The sequence below is a fragment of the Anabrus simplex genome, chromosome 4 (genome assembly GCF_040414725.1).
Source record: "Anabrus simplex isolate iqAnaSimp1 chromosome 4, ASM4041472v1, whole genome shotgun sequence".
Classification (NCBI taxonomy): domain Eukaryota; kingdom Metazoa; phylum Arthropoda; class Insecta; order Orthoptera; family Tettigoniidae; genus Anabrus; species Anabrus simplex.
The window spans coordinates 120,230,768-120,254,969 of NC_090268.1; the positions used below are offsets into that span (position 1 = coordinate 120,230,768).

The following is a 24,202-nucleotide window of genomic DNA, read 5'->3' on the forward strand; positions in this document are numbered from 1 at the left end:
TCCCTAGCAAAACTGTAACCACACTGATCAACAATATGCTAATCAAAAGGCTCTTCCGTGTCGTCATGTATGATGACAGTCGTCTTAGGAAACTAAAAAATGGTCTTCCCCAGGGATCAGTATTGGCACCTCTTCTATTCAGTCTCTACATATCGGATATCCCAGAGATAAAATCAAAATTTTCTTATGCAGATGACCTAGCCATTGCCATTCAACATCCAGATCTCAGCCATGCCGAGGCCATCCTGATGTCTGACCTGAATACACTTAGCTGTTACTTCCGAAACTGGAGACTATAACCCAGCATGAATAAGACAGAATCTGCTTGCTTCCATCTCCACAACAAGTTGGCTAATACAAAACTCTAAGTATGCTTCAATGGCTCAGTGCTAAAGCACAACCCTAATCCAAAGTACCTGGGGGTAATGCTTGACCGAACCCTATCTTATAGAAAGCATCTTGAAAACCTCAGATCTAAGTTAAGATCACATAATATTCTGTTTAAATTGTGTGGAACTTCATGGGGTGCTTCAGCAGACACATTACAACGCACTGGGCTTGCCCTTGTGTATTCTGCAGCTGAATACTGCTCTTCAGTATGGCTTAACAGTTGCCACATGAAGAAAGTCGATGTACAACTTAACACCACCATGCGTATCATCTCTGGTACTCTGAAGCCTACTGCAACGCACTGGCTGCCAGTCCTGTCCCACATTGCTCCACCAAGCCTGCGACGTTCAAGAGCCCTTGTTCAAGAATATGATAAGATCATGTCCAATCCAACTCTACCTATCCACAGAGATGTTGCAGATCTCTGGAGACAAAGGCTGAAATCCCGTAAGCCACCAATGAAAACGGCTAAGAATCTAATGGATGCTGGTTTCAATTTAAAAGAGGAATGGAAAGAACAATGGATTCGTACAGCATCGGAGTGTCCAAGCCTCTAATCCAAACCACGCCCCAGCTGGTTTCAGTTTGCCAAGAAGAAAGTGGGCAATTAGGTTTCGCACTAATTGTGGAAAATCTGCATTCTCCCTTCACCAGTGGGGCTCTGGGGACTCTCCAGCGTGTGATTGTGGTGCTTTAGTCCAGACCATGCATCATATAATGGACAAATGCCCTATGCGTGCTTATGGTGGAGACCGGAAAGACTTTGCTGATGTCTCAGAATCTCTAGTGCAGTGGATAAACAATTTAGATATATCCATGTGTAATTGTTCCCTACTTACCATGTATTCTTTGCAGGTTTTTCTTTTGTATAATATTGTATATACCTGTCCATTCTGTAAATTCCATACGCTTAATAATAATAAGACACAAAAATATCTTCGCGCAGCACATTCATTTTCTTAAACTTAGACAGCTCGATGTTTTTGCATGTAAATGAACCAGTTCCATAGTTTCGTTTGAATGCATCTGATACAGTTTCTTGATAAAATCACCATTTATATCTTGGGAACCATCAAACAGATTTTTTGAGTAAAGAATTTCTTACTTTTCAGAATGTCCCATTTGTCGAAAGCAAGAAGAGGCATTTCACTATCATCAGTATGATAGATCATCAGTTTAATGTGTTTTGAAGAAGACGTTCTTATCCTGCTAACATTAGTCATATGATTGTCGTTCATAATGCATAACACGAAAAAAAAAAAACTCAAGCTTCGACTTCCTTGATTGTTTTGAGTGTTAAAGTATGCAGCTCTGTATCTAAAAGCCTCTTGAAGAAGAAAAATGCTGCCGTAACCTTTATTTTGTAGTCACAATGGAAATTATAAAACAGAAAAGATTAACTAGGGTAATTAGATTTCTACTTTCGCTTGGATGACGGTCATCTTGAGTATTTTTATTCGCTCAACATAGAATGAAGCGTCTTTCTGTTGAAAGAAGGTGTCTAGTTCCTTGTCATATAACATACTGTTCGACGGACTACCAACATTCACTATCTCTCTGCTTCATTTAGGAACTGACTTTCTGCGAAGAGTTACTCCTTTACTAAGAGTGTTATTCCAGTCTCGCAGTTTATATCTCCTACATAGCGTGAAAGTGTGGATTTATTCGGCGTTGCAAACATATCGTTTCGATGATCTTGAATTGAAATCCGGCGAGAATCCTTTCTTGAAATAACATTTAGCCATTTATGACGTTGCTCGAGAGGAAATTCATGAAACGAAATCCCACTTTCCTATCTGCTTTTCATCTTTCATTAAGGGCCGTTTTCCCCAAATGAGTTTAAACTAGGTTTATTTTAATCTTGTTTAAGTCTGAGTTTAAACTAACATTCATTTTCTCCATATTGGTTTAAACTTTGTATCAAGTTTAAACATGGTTCAAAGTTAAACCTTCTATATTGTTGGTTTAAACTGCTGTTTATATTCAACCTTCTTGACATTTTATTAACGTATCTGTGATTTTCCTTGTAGAAGGGTTAGTTTTGACTACCAGTACTGCAGCACTTTACTAGAAAACATACTAAAATTATAACCTAGTATTAGTATTAGAAAAATGGGAGAATTTATTGAAGTCTTTGGTTAAATAGGAAATAATTTTGATGTGCAAGTGAGGTTAAGAAACCACATTCCAACAAAAGTTTACAATCTTGGAAAATCGGATGTAACGGAGTTTTTTTGATGGATTTATAATTCATAAGCGAACAGCAAGGATTGTCTAGTATCGAAGGAGGATTCATTTAAAACGTCAACTGCACGAAATAATGCTATTTCGCTAGAAGCAATGATTCTGGTTGCTTTAAGGTATGATGCAGCAGGCAATTTTCTTATTAACAACGGGGACCACAGACCTTAAATTGCAGTCTCCTTATAATATTTTATACTGTAAAATACTGTTGGTGGTATGAATACTGTAATGTGAAGCATAAAAATATTCCTACATAAGTCGTGTAATACGTCCACTCTTCATGCGGTGCCTGGTGGCTGTGGTCGCTAAATCGTTAGGTCAGCATCGTCCAAATCCGTGACTAGACGGTTCGAATCCAGTTTGTCGAAAGTATTTTTACCATCAGAATGTTTACCGGCACGGTAGGAGAGGCGGTGGTATACAATTTCTAATCGCTACCGGTAGAATATATACTTATAGGATCAGAAAAACAAAGTGTTTCATGCTTGCTAGTAAACTTGTAACAGAATAAATTATAGTTAAGAATGTTTCATCGTAACTATTGCCAGCATACCAGCAATAGAAATATTAATGCTATAGGGAGAAGAGTATTATGCATACAGTACGACATATCGCAAACTTGGTTATGTTATAAACGAATACGGAATCAAGTAATACATCATCAGTGGTCTGTCTGCTGGATCCAAGGTTTGGAGATTGATTTGGGCCGAGGGGGATGGATTTTAATAGGAGATAGATCCCGAGCATGCTTGGAATTTGTTTACTTGAAATTCACATAAATGTTGATTTTCTGAAGAAAGGAATACCGTAGGCCTATTGCTGAAAGACCAGGATTTTAATATTTCAATGTTCCCGTGTGTTCCGTAAGACAATACGGACATCAAAAGACACGTATTAGGCCCACGGTACTTGTTTATGGTAAAGCATGACAGAGAGAAATAAGATACCGGTATAAAAGTGCGTTCCAAGAAATTGTAGGCAGCAATAGGTAAAATTATATGACAACACTTCGTACAAATGTAAACAATTTATTTATCAGTAAAGCTAACATCCCTCCGATTTTGTTCTTTATTCACTACGTACGATAGCATTAATTCGCCACAAACAACTGATATTATTACAAAAATGTCGGTCATTGAATTACTTGGCTCTGATTGGCCAATTCCAATCGACCATGCCTTCGACTATTCCTTCAGTGCAGCCAACGTTAGCGCCAACGACAGCTCGCCCGTTTAAACTAAACGAGTGTCAGAAATTGGTGGAGAAAATGGACGCAAGTTTAAACTAGGTACTAAAGTTAAACGGGTTTAATTTATGCCAGGTTTAACTCGATCTGGGGAAAATGGCCCTAAGGCACACAACAGTAAACAATATTATGTACATAAACATTAAAAAGGTTCACAATCAAAGAAATAACCAAATAAGGTAAATACAGGTTCAAATTACACCAGCACTCTTAGCAATGTTCACTGAGCGTGTCTCATCAAGCAGACTAATGCCAGCTTCTCAGCGCATCCATGTTTTGCATTGCAACTTCCATGCTTTCCTCACCTATCTGAAGTTCCTTGCTTTGCTGTAAAGTCAAAGTAACCAGTCTATACCGTAACATCTCTGGAAACGAAGATGGCTATTCTAACCAGTCTATACCATAACATCTCTGGAAACAAAGATGACTATCATGAATACATCCTTTTACTTCTTATGTGCAATTATTACCAATATTACCCACAAAATCATTAATATTATCTGCGCACTTTTTATCGATATATTTCCGTGCTGGGTGAGGAGTAAGGAGGGAGCTCTCGCGGTACCAGTAGTACTGCCAACTGAATGAAAATGAAATCTGAATTGAATCGATAATATGATCGATAAGAATTTTGCTAAACCTTTGTTATCTTAAGCCAACAACTGTGACACACACACACACACACACACACACACACACACACACACACACACATTATATAACATTATAACATTTCTCGATGCGAATCTAATTCCTAGAGTGTATTCTATAGTTTGGCTTTGCTGTGTAAAAAACAACAGTACTAGTACGTAAAGTGTACGCCAGATGTCGCACAGCGATGCATAAGAGATTCATAGTTTGTGTTTCAAAGGTTGCCAGTACAAATCTCTAAGATTGCCAAGGTCGACCAATTCAGCACTAGGGTGTAAATATATCCAGAAAAGATGCGCAGATAATAATGCAACATTTCGGGACCTAATAATATTCAAAATTGAGTCCTGAACATCTGTGAGAAATTTTCAATGCAATATTATTAATATTTCCAGTCCCCTACTTCTTTACCGGAGCCAAGGAACCATTGTTCAATGCTTTAGATTACGAGTAATGTAGGCCCTAATGTTTCAATTGGATGTGTCCCAAGTAATAACTGCGAGTTAGTGACCAAAATGATAAATTGATAGTACGTTCTATAACAGGAATAAATACAGAAAAGAATCATTTTATTTTGTTAATATTTTTTTTACCCAAACACAAGCCCTTTTTTCTCAGCTTGGTAGAAATATAGAAAGGGACACACAAGAATTATAACAAAATGTTATTTTAAATACTGCTATTCTCACCTGAAAATGATTGTGGAAGAGGGATGTGTTCAATACTAGCCAGGGACCGACCCACCCGCCCTAGAAGTACATTTGCTTTTATAACCGAAAATACGGTTTTAGTCGCCATACTCCATTTCTTACAACGGTGATTGGTTCATGTATGGAAGATGACGTCATTGACACCTAGGATGAGGCCAAGATTGTGTTACCAACCACTGCAGAAGAAAAAAATTATGAAGCAGCCAGGGAAGTTTGAAATGGCCTCGGCGCGAGATATAAAGATCATTTATTAGCTTTAAGGTATTTTTGCACCTCGAGGCCAATCTCTGTCATGAGAACAGTGGCTCCCTTTGGGAGCCACACTCCCTTCGAGAGGCTCTTAACAATGGCCATGGCGCATACTGACCGCATGGCAAGAAAAAAGAAGACAGCTGTACAAGCAACAGTTGGTGGCAGCATTGTCGTTCCTCTCGGCGCTCCCACTAAGCGCTTCTAGTGCGACAGTAAACTCGTGTGCACCACCTCGTGGTGGCTCGTGTTACTAATCCTTGCGTGTCCCTTTCTATAGTTGTGCCCTCAGCTTTACCTAAATGATGGTTAGCTCGTTTTTGCGAGCACCCACTCATAATATACAAAACAACGGTTTGTCCAACTATGTTATATGGCTCTGAATGTTGTGTGATAAAGAAAAAGGATGGACAGAAACTTATTGTTATAGTGAGGATGCTGCAATGGACTTGTGGAGCACCTAGACTGGACAAAATCCTAAAAGATAATATTATCCAGTCTCAGTGACACCAAACCCAAAAAATTAAAATGAAACAGTTTGGTCATACTGAAAGAAAAGCAGAAGTGTAAAGCTCATCAAGTTTAGAGGATGGCAGAGGGTAAACCAGCTTAGGGATGATCAAAAACAAGATAGAGAGCTAGGATTATGAAGAACTTTGAAAATTCTATTCCTGATTCTGCTAGGATTCAAGATAGCAAGTACTGGAGGAAAGTGACCATTTACCCAACACAAGGCATAGAACTGCTATAAATTATGTGTAGCTTAATTAAAATTATACATACATGTTGCTACCCCAGCCTATTGTGCCTTCCACATTATGAAGTTCATCACACCATGAATATCGCAGGCAGCAGAATTGTCCCAACTGTTTTTTCTTCATTGTTGGAATCTCACATGATTATTCCAGCTGAATACTCTTCTTACACTGAAAGGAATGTCAAGTTTCAAATTACAATTTGCCTCATGATACGTTAAAGTTTAATCACCACCACTTAAGCAATTCCGGTTACGGTACACAAGCCAGCTATCGCCAGTTCACTCGTAGGCGCCGTCATATGCTGTTAAATATGTCCATTAGGGTACAAGGAAGGAGTAGAGCTGCGAAAATACTAGGTTTTTGTATTATTACCTGCCATATAGAACAGTGAAGAAGACACTATATAGGACTGGTAGAGCACATGGCGACCATGTTTACTTGGTGACTGAGGGGTGATGTCATACCTGACGTCACAGAGTGTAAGAGAGAGACAGGGAATTAATATCCGAAAACTAAGTCCGAATTTTTGCTACTGCGCATGCACCGCCAATTTAATTATTTAGCATTTCACCGTGGACAAGAAAAATGATCGTGACGTCCCCTGTTCCTCTATAGATAACTCATGTGGTACACCTGGTAATGGCGACGGGAGCTGCGACGTCACACAGGGCCGCCAACCCCTCCGCGCGTAATGAAGGGGGCGTAACACCAGCTGTCCCGATGCGTGTGGGTTCATCGAAATATGTACATATCCATGGCACATGAAGGAATATGGCAGAAAATGCATAATCATGGCGTATACAACGTGTGAATAGTTTAGGTACAACTATTCGGGAATGCATACCTATTATATACATTTACTTTAAGTAAAGCTATACATTCCCTAGCCCAACGTGTATAACATTATAAGGACGTGGAAATAATGCAAATCCTACTTGGAAGTCCTTGTAGAGGTGAGATGTGGGCCTAAAACTATTCGGGAAACAATAATCATATGATGTCCGTTCGTCGCCAATCAACAGGTAAGTAGTGCTATTATGAGTAGAAGGTGAGTATGCTGCTTATTATATTATGTGAATGTCGTGCATTCTGCTTCAATGCTGTTGAAATAGGCCGCCGTTCCATACGTCGTCACGGCATGTCCTCTATCACCAAGTGGTTAGGTTCCTGAGGTTGGTACGTCTCTGACGATATGTATCGCCAAGTGGTTAGGTTCCTGAGGTTGGTACGTCTCTGACAATATGTAGATCGAAGGTGGAGGGGCGGTGATTCGCTGGAGCTCCAGTCGCCATTACCACGTGGTCGTGAAACCTGTGCCGGTACTGTCAATGCACGTTTCGGATATTTATTTCCTTAATGGCCCGTATACACACATTGTGCGATATCGTGTATTTAACTCCGGAACGACTGATTCGTACATGATGTAGATGTTGATTCCCATAGGGAACCTAAAATATTTGTCCCGAATGAGGAAATTTATAATACCAATATAATGGTCCGTTATTGGACATTATAAATTTTCCAGCTAACTCATTCTTGGTTGCCTGCGTTTCGCCCTCGTGTGCTAAGTTAGGCTCGTCAGTTGGGACTTAGCACACCACCCAAGACGCAGGGCTAGTGCATACCGTGGAGGCCACTGCATAGGCTATTTGAAGCCACCAGCAGTGCCAATGCACTATGAGAGCTATGTCTCATTTCCAAAAATAGATGCCTGCCTGGCCATCAAATGATGTAGATGTTGATTCCCATAGGGAACCTAAAATATTTGTCCCGAATGAGTAAATTTATAATACCAATATAATGGTCCGTTATTGGACATTATAAATTTTCCAGCTAACTCATTCTTGGTTGCCTGCGTTTCGCCCTCGTGTGCTAAGTTAGGCTCGTCAGTTGGGACTTAGCACACCACCCAAGACGCAGGGCTAGTGCATACCGTGGAGGCCACTGCATAGGCTATTTGAAGCCACCAGCAGTGCCAATGCACTATGAGAGCTATGTCTCATTTCCAAAAATAGATGCCTGCCTGGCCATCAAATGATGTAGATGTTGATTCCCATAGGGAACCTAAAATATTTGTCCCGAATGAGTAAATTTATAATACCAATATAATGGTCCGTTATTGGACATTATAAATTTTCCAGCTAACTCATTCTTGGTTGCCTGCGTTTCGCCCTCGTGTGCTAAGTTAGGCTCGTCAGTTGGGACTTAGCACACCACCCAAGACGCAGGGCTAGTGCATACCGTGGAGGCCACTGCATAGGCTATTTGAAGCCACCAGCAGTGCCAGTGCACTATGAGAGCTATGTCTCATTTCCAAAAATAGATGCCTGCCTGGCCATCAAATGATGTAGATGTTGATTCCCATAGGGAACCTAAAATATTTGTCCCGAATGAGTAAATTTATAATACCAATATAATGGTCCGTTATTGGACATTATAAATTTTCCAGCTAACTCATTCTTGGTTGCCTGCGTTTCGCCCTCGTGTGCTAAGTTCCCTATGGGAATCAACATCTACATCATTTGATGGCCAGGCAGGCATCTATTTTTGGAAATGAGACATAGCTCTCATAGTGCATTGGCACTGCTGGTGGCTTCAAATAGCCTATGCAGTGGCCTCCACGGTATGCACTAGCCCTGCGTCTTGGGTGGTGTGCTAAGTCCCAACTGACGAGCCTAACTTAGCACACGAGGGCGAAACGCAGGCAACCAAGAATGAGTTAGCTGGAAAATTTATAATGTCCAATAACGGACCATTATATTGGTATTATAAATTTACTCATTCGGGACAAATATTTTAGGTTCCCTATGGGAATCAACATCTACATCATTTGATGGCCAGGCAGGCATCTATTTTTGGAAATGAGACATAGCTCTCATAGTGCATTGGCACTGCTGGTGGCTTCAAATAGCCTATGCAGTGGCCTCCACGGTATGCACTAGCCCTGCGTCTTGGGTGGTGTGCTAAGTCCCAACTGACGAGCCTAACTTAGCACACGAGGGCGAAACGCAGGCAACCAAGAATGAGTTAGCTGGAAAATTTATAATGTCCAATAACGGACCATTATATTGGTATTATAAATTTACTCATTCGGGACAAATATTTTAGGTTCCCTATGGGAATCAACATCTACATCATTTGATGGCCAGGCAGGCATCTATTTTTGGAAATGAGACATAGCTCTCATAGTGCATTGGCACTGCTGGTGGCTTCAAATAGCCTATGCAGTGGCCTCCACGGTATGCACTAGCCCTGCGTCTTGGGTGGTGTGCTAAGTCCCAACTGACGAGCCTAACTTAGCACACGAGGGCGAAACGCAGGCAACCAAGAATGAGTTAGCTGGAAAATTTATAATGTCCAATAACGGACCATTATATTGATTCGTACATTCCGTGGCGGTTTATGTGTGTTGTAGGTGTGTTATTGTGTAGAAACATGCGATGGAACGAACCTCGTGAGTGCTGTTATATTAACGTATGCTAGCTGGCTTCATAGACGATGGCCGGCCGTACGTGCAATGGATACCAAAAGGACCGTCTGTATTAATCGGTGAGTACCGTTAGAACACACTACTTCCTATTGGTACTGTGTGCATGTGCCATGTACTGTAGCGGGATCGAAGCCGCTCCGACCACAATCCTAGGCCCACATCTCCCCTCTAAAGGGAATTCTACGTACAATGTATATTCGTTTCATGTCTGTATAATGTTATATCCCGGGTGGGCTGCGTAAGGTAAAGTTTGTCCTCTAGGTAAATGTATATCATAGGTATGCCGGCTGTTTGCGTTGTGTTTACGCCAGCTATTTGCATTGTGTTCCCTCCCTTATACTGTTATAAACGTTCGGATGTGGAATGTACAGTTTTACCCAGTACCTTTCTATCATAGGTATGCATTCTGTGATTTGCTGTGCTCATTTTCTGCTGTAACCCATGGGATGCTTAGTTTTGTTTGTATGTACATTTAAATGTCAGATGTTGCCTCGTGACGTCATAGTTTCATCATGGCTGACCTTCCAGAGGTCAACGGGATGAACTATGACGTCATCAACATGGCTACCCTGGCAAGAGAGCTGTAGCGCTTGGCACATATTGGCATTTAATAATTACATACAAATAGCAAAAACTCTTAATTTTCGCATCTAAGTTCCTTTTTAGACATAGTAGAATTCACCCTTTAGGTTAAAAAATTTCTGAGACCCGATCTGGAGATAGCCGGCTTGTGTACCGGACCCGCAATTCCACATAGGCCCTACTGTAGAAGACTTTCATTGGTCCTGCAAATTATTTTAACTTTATATCCATCTACTTACATGCGCCAGCTCACCAGCATCTTATGCCTCAATCCCCTTGCAGAAAAAACTTGCACCATTGTCCATGGCTGTTAGTGACTTGCATGGTGACCCTATGGAGATTCATGTTGAACATAACTGTACTGAAAGAAATTTTAAAATTAACTTTTCCCCCAAGGCATGATTATTACAGGAAAAATATTTTGAATATGAAATTTTAATATCTAAATATGGTATTTTATTCCAACCATAGTACCTGAAGTTTTATGGCACTAAAGTTTAGGACCTTTGACCCTTACTTAAACCTAAAATCTTAATGTATCTAAAAAACAGATTTTAAATTATAGGCCTACTCCTCATATGTCAATCATCAACGATCTGCAATTTAGGACTGTCAGACATGTGGCAGATTCCCTATCAAGTGTTCACCTAGCCCTTTCTTACGTGACTTCAAAGAATTTTGAAATTAATTGAGCATTTCCCTTGATAAATTATTACAAACCCTTATTCTTCATGAAAATTAAGTAATATTTGCCCCAATTTTCCCTCTTGAATTCCAAATTTATCTTCATATTACGATCCCTCCTAAGTTTAAAAGCTCCACTCAGGCTTATTTGTCTACTGATATCCTTCCATGCCATCTCTCAAATGACAGTTCGGAACATACACTTAGTCTACCGCCTCTTCCTTACTCCCAAGTCTTCCCAGCTCAAACTCTAGAACATTTTTTGTAACACGACTCTTTCATAACCTATATATTTCATTTTTGCTCCGTATTGAAGTGCAATTATAAGAAATAAATTGACAAGAGACACCCACCCTTTCAATAAAATATACGGTATCAAGTAATTGATATATAGTTTCAGCCACTTAGTGGCCATCTTCTGCCAAATAAAAATTAAACAGATTTTGTGATAACTGAAACACAGAACTTGCATTGGAGAACATGAACATCCAGGATTAGATATATTAAAACCCCGATAAAGAAATGTCAACGGAACAAACTCGCATAAGTTTAAAAAACGATTGTCAACAAATTATTTCTAACTTAATACTATTCATTACAACACCAGAAATGTATACATAGCCTACCAAATTACACCTACCTGGGAGTATCAAAGACGATGTTCCTTGCGGCGAAGGCGACGGTGGTTCACGCTACACTTGCACGTCTGCAACCGCCTGCACCAAAGAGAATGTTCTGTTCTGTTCGTGAAGTTCTTTCTTTCTTTCTTTCTTGATATTTGGTTGGGCTCTGTATGTAACTAACACCCAGTTCCAATACTTTGTAAATGAAACACTGTCAAACACTCAGAAACATGTAGTTATGGTGACGAAGAAATACTTTATCTCACAGTACAAAGATCACTGGTATGGGTGAACATCTACATCTTGTGGGTGTAAGTGTAATAGACATAGGAGTAAGCACGGGGACACAAGGTACTATATCTTCACGCCGAAGTGACCCATCTTGGCGTCTTCTACTTTGACATACGGAACGGGCCGACAATTGGGAAGGACAAAGGATAGCACACAACAACTAAAGGATCTAGTATTATGGATGGAGTAACACAAATGGAGGGGTAGAATGTATATATCGCGCAAAGTGTAGTGAAAGCTTATCAAGGACATGTGATATGACTAACGCCGTGTTACCCTAAACGTTCCTACCAAAGAGCATCTGACCTACCAAAGAGAATTTACCTACTGAATCTGGATCTTTCTAACAAATGAGCAACGTATGAACATATGTGCTAGAGACGACAAAAGACAATAGTAACGCGAACATTGTGCTCAGTTTCTGCTAGAGTTGTATAATAACAAAAATTAAACAAAACCTAAGTAGGCATAGTCGGGAGTGTTATGAAGTCTATGTAAGTGACACAACTATTAATGAAACGTGAATCTTATGGTATGTTTACAATATGATGCCCGTGTCCTCTAAATATCTGTTTAATATGTATATGATGTCCGGTGACGGATTGTAAACAAGACAAGCAACACTTGTTGGAAGTGGTATTCGTAAACAGGTTAGACTTGCAATTAAGCGTGCTCGAGCCTGAGTATATAACTGACACTGGAGAATGAGGTGATTTGCATCCGCCTCATTTGAACCACACTGACATGTCGGTTGGCTGACAATATTGAAACGGTACTTTAACAAGGGCGTAAGCGAATGGTTGAAACGTAGCCTAATAATAGTTATGATATGACGCCGTGTGTAAGTTGATCGTTGATACCAGTGTTTGATTGGCAGAGAGGGTTGGATATTGTAATAGAAGGTCCCTTTTATTCTTGCAGTGTCATTCCAGAACTGTTGCCATGTCGCTTTTTGATGTTGCTTTAGTAATGGAATTAGATCTGTAACTGGAGTCATAAATGTCATTGGAGGGGTGTTGAGCAGTGATGCTTGTTTGGCAGCTCTATCCGCTGTTTCATTACCGGGAATATTTTTATGAGCTGGAATCCATATAATTGTAATCTTAGTTCCAGTAGTACGTAGGTCATATAATAGTTGTTTAACATTATAAACATACCAGTTCATCGTGAATTTAGAAGACTGGATCGATTGTAATGCTGATAGAGAATCTGTGAAGATATTAGCGTTAGGGATTGCTTCGTTTTTTATATACAGGAGTGTTTGTCTGATCGCTATAAGTTCTGCAGTAAATATAGAGAAATCCGGGTGGAGTTTATATAGTTCAATGTGTTGTATTCGTTCATAATAAAATGCTGCTCCTACCCCGCATGAATTCCGAGATCCATCGGTATAGAAATTATGTCCAATGTTAGAGTATGATAAGCGGATTTTTTTCGAGGGTGGTAAAAACATAGAGGTTTGATACTGTAGGAATGCAAAAATAGTAGTTGTAGCTTGGAGCGTATCTGTGTGGTATTGTACTACCTCATACGGTACTGTATAATGGGGAAGTTTGGCGCACCTTATGATATTGTTTGTTAATGTCGATACATATTGGAAGACTGTTATTAGAGCAGGGGTTCTTTTGTCTCTGATATTATATGAGTTATATCGTTCATGTAGTAGTTGGAGTTTCGGTACAAGAGGATGTGAAACTGTTATGAAACGTCGTATTAGGTACTTAGAAGTAAGGAACTGCCGACGTATATGGAGTGGTGGTTCTCCCGTTTCCACTTGGAGAGCATTCGTTGGTGTAGATTTTAATGCACCAAAACAAATACGTAATGCATGGTGTTGTATGGTATTTAGCTTAGTCAGTGTTGCGGGATTAGCAATATCAATGATATGAGCGCAATAATCTAATCTGGAGCGAATTGTAGCACAGTATACTGTCTTGGCTGTTGTAGGGTCTGCCCCCCATGATCGTCGTGTTATAGCTTTGAGGAGTTTTGTATAATTATCTGCTATATTTCGGAGGTACTGGATATGTCTAGTAAAGTTTAGTTTATTATCTAGGATGATGCCGAGATATTTATGATATGTATGTATCGGTATCTCATAGGAAGCCACTTGTAATGGTTCAGTGTTGTAGACCCGTTTCTGTGTAAAAATGAGTGTTGAACACTTAGTTGGAGATATGGATAAACCATGGTCATTTAACCAGTTCTGTACCTCAAGCATGACTTTAGTAATAGTATTACGGGCACCATTAATATCCTTCCCTGATGTATATAGGACTATATCATCAGCATAGAGTAAGATACGTGCATGTTGGAGTACAAGTTGTTCAAGGTTTGAGAGATACAAGGCAAATAATATGCCACTAAAAATATCGCCCTGTGGAAGTCCATCTGTAGCTTGACGTGAAATCGGGGGTGCATCAGGGTGTTTGATTATGAGCTGTCGATATGTATGGAGGTTTCGGAGTAGTGTGATGAACGGAGTAGGAATACCTTTGGATGATAATGCGGCCCATAACATATGCAATGGGACTGAGTCAAACGCTCCCCGTATGTCCAGAAAGATGGCTATTGTGGGATATTTTCTTGTTTTAGCAAGTAATATGTCAGTTATTAGTATATTAATGGCATCTTGTGAACTGCGACCTTTAAAATAGGCATATTGGCATTTGGGAACCAATTCATAGTATTCTAGGTACCATAAAAAACGTTGTAGGAGTATTTTTAAAAATGCTTTGCGTATGCAAGAGGCTAATACAATTCCACGAATATGTTTATGATTATTCAACGGTAGCCGAGGTTTCGGAATAGGTATTAAGAAAAATTTATTCCAGTCGTCCGGAGGGGTAGAGGTTTGTAGTATGTGATTGTAGTGATTAACAAGTGCTTGTAATGCCGGGTTGGGGAGTGCTTTTATCATTGTGTAGGTAATGTAGTCCGGACCAGGTGTGGATGTGTTACATTTTTGTAGCGTTGCTGTGAGTTCACGTAGGGTGATGTTCTGTAGCAAAACTGAAGACGATAGTGGAGAATCGTTACAATTAGGGACGAACTTTGGGACCACCGTATGGGGAGTTAATGAATAAAGGAATTGTTCCAAAATATCTGTCTGAATTAAAGGTCTAGTAATTTGTGTGGAGACACGCGCTAGTGCTCGAACCGCGTTCCACAATCTTGTTACGGATATATATTTATGGAAAGAATTGATAAAGGCTTTCCAAGCTGTTCGTCTTTTTTGATGAAATATGCGACGTATTGTAGCAGTATGGCGTTTCAGGCGAATATAATTCACTAAGTTTAGTGTTTTCCGATAGATTTTAAAAAGGCGTTTCCTTTTAAGAATGAGGTGGTGACATTCATCATCCCACCATCTGAGGCCACCAATATTGTGGGAGTGTGCATTGGGTGTTCGGTTAAATGGGTGATAACAGTCGAGATATTGATATATAATGTGATAGAGCTTATTGTAATTAAACTCATCGACTGTATATTTTTCAACCTGTTTTAATATAAATACCTTGAAAGTCTCGGGATCAAACTTATGCAAAGAGCGTGTTGTACTCATTACTTGATTAGTCCATGGGGGTTTCATTATAGATCCGGAACCATGAGTTATAAATATTGGATAATGATCATTGCTATGTGTATCACACAATGTACGCCAAGTAGTTGTGGATGCTATAGTATAACTGCATAATGAAATATCCACTGCACTTGGAGGTGCTCCAGGGGGAGTTAGTCTGGTCGGGGACCCATCATTGAGAATTACTAGATTACTTCGCTGTATTGCGTTTAAGAAGTTAGTTCCCCGAGGTGTGTCCACATGGGAACCCCATTGGGTATGATGAATATTCATGTCCCCTAAAATAAGTAGCTGGTTTTGGGCATGGAATTGTTGAAAAAATTGTTGCCATTGTCTATATGATATATATTGGTCAGGTGGGCAATATATATTTATGACATGTATATTATTAATTATTATTCCTAGTACATATACGTTAGGTATTTGACATTGTGGATGAAATAGCTGATATGTGAAGGATTGATGTATTAAAAACGCTACTCCATCATACCCCGGGCCATCTATGCGTTCAATTTGATAATAAGGTATAGAAAAAACCCTATCGGGCGCAAGCCATGTTTCTTGTAAGAGTACTATATCCGGTGATGTTTCTTTTATTAATATTCTCAGTTCATGGTATTTATTGCGAATACTTCTAGCATTCCATTGAATTATCTTCATTGTCTTTAGAGAATAGGGACTGTAGGCTGTCGCAGAATTGTCCAATCATGGATAACATATTCGGTTGGTCCTTAAGTAATGGGGGTAATAGCAACATGAGCGTACGTAGGCATTGTATGACCTGGTCTTTTTGCATATCATGTTGAGATGTCAAAGCTGCTTCGTTTACCGTTTGCTGCGATAAGGGTTGTCGTGATGTAGTTGGGTTCTGCTGTAGATGTGCAGGGGGGTGGTGCTGAGCTGGGATCGCTGCGTGTCGAGGAATTTGATAGTTCTGCAGAAGTTGCATGTGCCCCATACGATCATATCCAGGAGTCGGCTTGGGTGGCAAATCTTTAACAATAACCTGTGTAAACTTCCGTTTACGCGGAGTTTCAACAACCGGTGTAGGCGCAGGAGTATGCAAGGGGGGAAAATTTTGAAGAGTGTCTTGTGGGGCGATAGTCTGTGGGTATAGACGCGAAGCAGCCTCAGAATAAGATACATTCTCGAGGCACATTAGTTTTTTGATTTCAATTTGGCGTTTGTGTACCTCACATTCAGTCGCTCCTGATGCGTGTTGCTTATTACAGTGCAAACATTGTATTATATTAGATAGGCAATCAGCTGTCGCGTGATTTAAGGCACAATTTTTGCATCTAAAAGTGGACGACTGACAATTTCTGAGAGTGTGACCATATCTTTGGCATTTCCCACAAATAATTGGAGAAAAAATAAATGGAGTCACTTCTAACACAACTTGAAAAATAGATACATATTTGGGAAGATGTTTCGCCCAAAAGACTACTTTGACTGATCCAGTTGGCACGTATACGACCTTCCCGTCTTCGACCGTCTTACGATTTAACCGTTGTACAGAATGGACCTTAATATCACTTTTGATTAGAGCTAATATGTCAGGTTCAGTAAGATTTTTGTCAACTCCTCTAATTATACCTATGCGAAATAGGTTTGAGTGTGGAATAAATGCATGTAAGTTATGTGAGGCAAGAAATTTACTTTGTAAAAATGAGTTAGCATGTAATGCAGATAGAAAAACGACCTGAATTCTGTTTCTCCCTTTGGGTTGAATGGAGTGAACTTGGAAATTATTTTCATGTAGAAGTCTTCCGAGGGCCATTGGGTGTAGGTTGCCAATGTTACTCGTACTTTTACCGGACACAAATACAATATATGGTCCCTGATGATTAGTAGGGTAGCTATATGCAGCAAGATTATGGTTAGTGGGTATAGTAGACGAATTAGGAGTATTAGAAGGTTTATGATTATTAGTCACCGAGGAATTCTTAGAGATAGTTGCAGAATGATGATTTGTCTTCACTGTTTCTTCATGATCAACATTATCATGAGCTAAAGGATCAGGTTCTTCACCTCCGCCACTGTCACTATCCATGTCGACTTACGTGTTGCACGCTACCACACGGCAAGCACTAAGTAGAACACTCTAGAACCGACTCGATACGAGCGCACGCGCTGTACAACCGCACCACACGACAGAGCGAACGAGACTGTTCGTGAAGTTGAGTTGGGCTCGTTAACCACCAAAGAGTTGTTGTTGTTGTTGTCAGAGAGGTTATGGGCTCTATTATTTCACCCAGCCACTACACTTATTATCGTGATATTACACTTATAATGTGAAATCACACGCAATTAGTCCACAACGAAGGTCACACGCAATGAATTTCACTACGAAGGTCTCAAGAACAGTTGAGCATCAGGTCTATGTGCACATCTTACGTAACGCGAAACAGAACAAAGGAAGTGCGTAGAAGCAAAAAAACAGTGGAAGCAGGAGTATGTAACGGTGCAAACAAGAAACAGACAGTAATTTACAAATGAATATGAGAGTCATCCAAATATTGATTGATAGCATGTATTAGAGCAGGAGACATATCGGTAAGCAAGCAGGAGACATTGGTGGGGAGAGCTTTCTGAAGACTGAGAAGACGAGAAATAAAAGCCGGACGAAAAGAATCATACACAGGGCATTGGAATAATAAATGATTTACATCAGCACTCAGAGTACCACATAAACAGGAGGAGTGGGGGGAGAGGTTAAAACGATGTTTATACAGAGGAGTAAGAGCATGGTTAAAGCGAAGACGAATAATGTTGGTAATGTGACGGCGAGAATAGTTACCCTTCAAATACCAAGGATAGGGAGGAATACAAGGCTGAATATTGTAATAATAGCGACCTTTATAAGAAGCTGATCTAGTCCAATCTTCTTGCCACTGACCATAAGCATAATGTTTAAGAATTGGATAAAAATCGGGTAGAGGAACTGCAAGTTTAAGTAGGGATTTGCCATCACGAACAGCTCGCTTAGCGAATAAATCTGCCTGTTCATTCCCATAGATACCTATATGACTAGGGACCCAGACAAAAGTGAGAACCACCCCAGATTGATGCAAAGTATAAATGAGACTTTTAACATGATACAAATACCAGTTAAAAGAAAGATGAGATGACTTGAGCGACTGAACCGCACTGAGGGAATCCGTATAAATAGCTGCGTTAGGTATAGAATGATGCTTAATGTACATGAGAGCTTGACGAATAGCAAAAATTTCCGCAGTGTAGATAGAAAAGTCACTGGGTAAACGATAGAGTTCAGCAACATTGGTATTGACAATATAGAACGCTGCTCCAACGCCAGAAGAGTTTTTTGAGCCGTCTGTATATATGTGGACGCCAGAATCACTTGGAGCAAAACGTAGCTTCTTAAAAGGAGGGCCAGTCAACGAAGAACCAGGAAGAGAAGAGGAAAAAGAAGATGTAGGGGAGATAATGATAGAAGGAAAAAAAAATAAACAATCAAAATTTACTGAATAAACGGGGGAAGAAGCAGTGCGTAAGATAGTGTTTTTATAGGAAAGAAGAAATTGATATGCATACAACAAAGCAGGCATCTTACGACGGCGGGCCTGTGAAAGAAGAGAATATTCATCTAATAACTGCAATTTAGGAAGCAATGGGTGTTGAGCCAGAGCAAATCTTTTAAGTAAATATTTAGATGTGATCATTTTACGGCGAATGGGAAGAGGGAGTTCACCGGTCTCGACAAGGAGAGCATTAGTAGGGGTAGACAACAATGCTCCAACACAAGTTCTCAGGGCTTTAAATTGTAAAGTATTTAAGTGGTTAAGAACAGAATCCGACGCAGTATCTATAACATGCGCACAGTAGTCGAGTCTAGAGCGAATAGTAGCGGAATATAACAACTGAGCTGTGCCAGGGTCAGCACCCCATGATCGTCTAGTAACCACTTGGAGAATTTTAATATACATATCAGAAGAATGACGTAACTGAGTAATATGATGTTTCCAAGATAATGAGCGGTCTAGCATAACACCAAGGTATTTATGGGAGGAACAAAACGGAATGACATGTGAATCGAAAACAAGTGGCTCAGAGTTAAACCTACGCTTAGAGGTAAAAAACATTGCACAGCATTTGGAGGTAGAAAGTTGAAGACCATGGAAAGTAAGCCATGTAATGACTTGCTCCATTAGCTGATATATATGGTGACGACACACATCGACATTACTATGAGAGTAATAAAGAACTATATCATCAGCATAAAAGAGAATGCGAGCTTTTTGGGTAACCAATTGTTCAAGATTACTCATATACAGGGCGAAAAGCAGACCACTTAAAATGTCTCCCTGAGGAACACCGACAGATGACAGACGACAAGGAAGAGAAGAATAAGCAGATTTAAGTGAAAGTTTCCGATACGTAAACAAATTACTCAAGATGTGGAGAAAATGAGCAGGAAAACCTTTCTGTGCAAGATTAGTCCAGAGAAGATGAAGTGGTATGGAGTCAAAAGCTCCTCGTATGTCCAAAAAAATAGCAATAAGACAATCCTTACGAATTTGCGCTAATAAAATATCGATAAGTAAAATGTTAATAGCATCTTGAGCACAACGACCTTTAAAGTAGGCGAATTGATATTTGGGAACCAAATTATAATATTCAAGAGACCACAGGATTCGTTGAAGGAGAATTTTTAAAAACGTCTTGCGGATACACGAACCAAGGACAATCCCTCGAAAGCCGTTAGCGTCAGTTTGAAGGTGACCAGGTTTGGGGATAGGCACTAAAAAAATCATTCCAAGAAGTAGTGAGAAGTATATTATTATAGAGAGCTAATAAAGCTTGTTTAGCACGTAGAAGGAGAATCCGAAGCATATCATATGATATATAATCAGGGCCCGGAGACGAACTCTTTGCATTACACAAGGTGGCCTCAAGTTCAGAAAGGTGTATAGGTTGGAGTAATACAGAAAAGCGGGAAGAGCATGGAGACAGGGGGATAGTAAAGTCAGGCACGACATAATCAGGAGTGAGGGAGTTGAGAAAAATAGATAGAATCTGAGGAGGGGTGACAGAGGGTGGAATGTATTGAGAAGCTCGGGTAAGGGAACGAATTGCACTCCATAAGTGAGAAGACGAAGTATGAGCGTTTAGGGAGGAAATAAAAGATCGCCATGCAGCACGGCGTTTAGAAAGAAAAACTCGTCTAGTATGAGCAATATGTTGTTTAAGACGGAAATAATGGTGGGGGGCTAATGTTTTCCTATATATCCGGAATAAACGGCGTCGTTTAAGAACCAGATTATGGCACTCCGAGTCCCACCATCGTAAAAAGGAAGAGGGGCGAGCAGAGTGGGAAGAAATAGGTTGATAGGGATGATAAAGATCGAGATAATCTTGTATAAATTGAAAGAGAGTAGAAAAGGACAAAATATTATCCGAAATAAGCTCAATACGATGTGTAACATAAGAAATAAAAGATACTCTATCAAAGTGACGGAAGGAACGAACATTACTGAGACATGTAGGAGCAGAAGAAGAACTAGGAAACCTACCAAGACCATACGTAAGAATAATAGGGAAATGGTCGCTAGAATGTGTATCAGTAAGACGGTGCCAAGTTACAATCGAAGCCATTGCAGGACGACATAATGATAAATCCACAGCGCTGGGAGGAGAGCCAGGGGGAGTGAGGCGCGTGGGAGAACCATCGTTTAAAATGACAAAGTCATGCAATTGGGAGGCGGTGAGGAAATAAGAACCCAGAGAAGTATCACTACTGCTTCCCCACATAGAATGATGAAGATTGAAGTCCCCTAAGAGGAGAAGCTCGTTATGAGAAGAAAATTGCTGCAAGAAGCGACACCATTGAATGTGAGAAATAGAAAGATCTGGAGGGCAATAAAGGTTAATAATGGAACAGCGATTATATGAGATACCAATAACAAATGTATGGGGTAGACAATACGAGATATGAAGACGTTGATAGGATAAACTATGGTGAATAAATAAAGCAACACCACCGTAACCAACACCATCACAGCGTTCAACATTAAAGCCATTTAAATAAAACTCAGAGGAGGGGGAAAACCAAGTCTCCTGTAATGCTATAATGAATGGGGAAATTTCATTTATCAAAAATTGTAACTCATACCGTTTAGAAGAAATACTCCTAGCATTCCACTGCAGGATACGTAGCATCTAAAGAGAACATAGTGTGCACACAGTCACGAAGCTTATAAAGTGTATGTGCGACATGCGGCTGGTCCCCTAATAATTGAATAAGTTGTAGAAATAGTTGATGAATACCACTTTGGAGATACGCCTTTTGGCGTAGTACAGGGGAACTAGATGATTGAGAAGGAGCTGAAGGTAAACACTGAGAATTACGGGACGTAGACGGAATCGGGGACGGGGAGGATGAAGATGAAGTGGATGGAAGGACCGAGGTATGTGAAGACACTGGAGGGGGTCGGATGAGATTAAGATACCCAGACTTATCGAAACCAGGTGGTGGAATGGGACGGGGCTCTGTCATAACCACCTGAGTAAATTTACGTTTCCTCGGGGTTTCCACAGGTGAAGTGGAACTAGTAGAAGGAAGAGGTGGAAAAAGATGGGTATTATTGGACATGTCAAATTGGGTCAAGGGTATTCTAGCAGACGCCTCGGAAAAGGATAGATTTTCGGTACACATAAGCTTTTTAAGGGCAGTTTGCTGTTGATGAGTAGGGCAGTTTGATGAGCCAGTATAATGTTCCTGATGACAGTGAACACAGCGGCGAATATTTTCCTGACACTCTGATGTAAGGTGATGTAACGCGCAATGTCCACATCGGGGTGACTTAGCCTGACAGTTTTTAATCGTGTGTCCATATCGCTGACATTTTGAACAGATAATCGGGGAAAATATGAAAGGGGAAACCTCTAAATGCACTTGAAACAAAGAGACATATTGAGGAAGAGTCTGAGAACGAAAAACAATCTTAACTGTGCCAGTAGGAACATAGTTCACTCCACTGGGCTCCACAACCTTGCGGTTAAGCCGCTTGACCGATTTGACCCGAACATCAGATTTGAGGTATTTAAGAATGTCAGCATCAGAAACATCCTTTTCCACACCGCGTGTAAGTCCAACACGAAAGATATTAGAACTGGGAATATATGCTTTCAAGGAGTGAGTTGCAAGTATTGAATGACGTAGAAAGGAATTAGCTTGGATCGCGGAACTAAATTCCACCAATAATCTATTGCGTCCTTTGGGCGTTATACCTTTCACAAAAATATCATGATCGTAAAACAAGCGCCCAAGCGCCATGGGATGTAGCCCACCAATATTTTTCGACTTAGTTGATTCAACAAATACAATAAATGGGCCAAAATGAGCCTGTTGATAAACCTCCAACTCTTCAGGAGGTGGGGGAGGTGGAGGAGGCGGCTGAGCGGCATTAGACTGTTGAGGTTGTAAAGGCTGCTGTAATGAAGTCGTATTGGAAGTGAGATTAATCAAATCGGTTTGCATCGGCACAGTTTCTTCACGACCAACATTGGCATTAGATGAGGGATCCGGTGCCTCATCTCCTCCACTATCAGTATCCATCACCAAAGCGTACACAGACACACACTCGCCAAACGGTCACACACTACTTGTCACCGCAGGCAAACACCAGACTGCAACCAAAGAACGATCCGCACCGTACGAGACACACGAACGGACTGACAACCACCAAAGAGAATAAGCGGCCAGCACCGTTTGAACCAAAGAGGACCACGTGTTACATCACGGCCGACTTCATGCGTCGCTCTAGCTAGCTCGAGTGATCCAGTCGGCCGTGGTTACATCGTAGCCCACATTATCAGTATAAGCAAAGAGACATTGTCAACTGCATTGGTGTACTACTTTATTGAAATTGTGTGTCAAGTCTTCGTTTGAACGTCGAGGTTTCTGGACTGTTCCGGATCTTGGCGTGTACGTGTTTCGGTCGTGCATCGGTGGTGTTTTGTGTGAACGTCGGTGTGTGTGACGAGTTTTAGGCAATGGATGCTGAAAGTGGGGGTGGCGGGACATTACGTCCACCTAAACTTCTGGTGAAGCGGAAGGAAAAATCAATTAATTCCAACCCTACAAAACCTGATTTAACATCTCCTACTAACCTCAGTAGCACTCAGCTAACTAACAGTATGGATTTGGCTACTAATACCCCGAGTGACATTGGAAGCACTCAACAACCTAAAAGTATGGATTTGGATACTAATACTCAGGAAGAGGTTCAGGAAACCTATTCTCGCGAACATTTTGGCCCTTTTTTGGTTATGGTAGAATCCATAGATCAAAAAAATGTGGCGGGAATTCACCCTATGGCTCTAGGGAAATTATTTTATGATAAAAAAATTCCAGGTGTTAAGAAAATCGTTAGAAAAGGGCGCAATAGAATACAAGTTGTTTTTACTCAAGCAGCAAAAGCTAATGAGTTTCTCAATAATCCTCTCTTACAGGAGAAAAAGCTAAAAGCCTATATTCCTACATCCAATGTCTATAGAGTTGGTTTGATAAAGGGAGTTGATAAGGATATAACAGTACCAGAGATACTTGCGCACATTGAGTCCATCTTCCCAGTGGCCAAAGCGCAAAGGCTTAACCGAAAAGTTGTCACAGAAAATGGAATAGAATACCTACCAACTGGCTCTGTGAAAATTACATTTCGGGCTCAAAAGTTGC

The 24,202-nt window shown here is 40.4% G+C and overlaps 1 long non-coding RNA gene across 6 annotated transcripts in view; it reads right to left on the reverse strand.

Moving 5' to 3' along the window:
- LOC136872481 (uncharacterized) overlaps positions 1 to 11,758 on the reverse strand; it is a 67,320-nt gene extending 55,562 nt beyond the window's left edge. The window contains exons 1-3 of one of the 6 annotated variants that reach the window (XR_011018076.1): positions 11,475 to 11,579; positions 10,560 to 10,676; positions 6,274 to 6,416 (exon numbers count right to left, since the gene is read on the reverse strand). This is a non-coding gene — a long non-coding RNA (uncharacterized lncRNA). Of the gene's footprint in view, positions 1 to 6,273; positions 6,417 to 10,559; positions 11,580 to 11,644 lie in introns of those variants that run through there. The other 5 variants (XR_011018075.1, XR_010859925.2, XR_011018078.1 and 2 more) reach the window with 5 other exon arrangements.
- Positions 11,759 to 24,202: the final 12,444 nt, after the last annotated feature.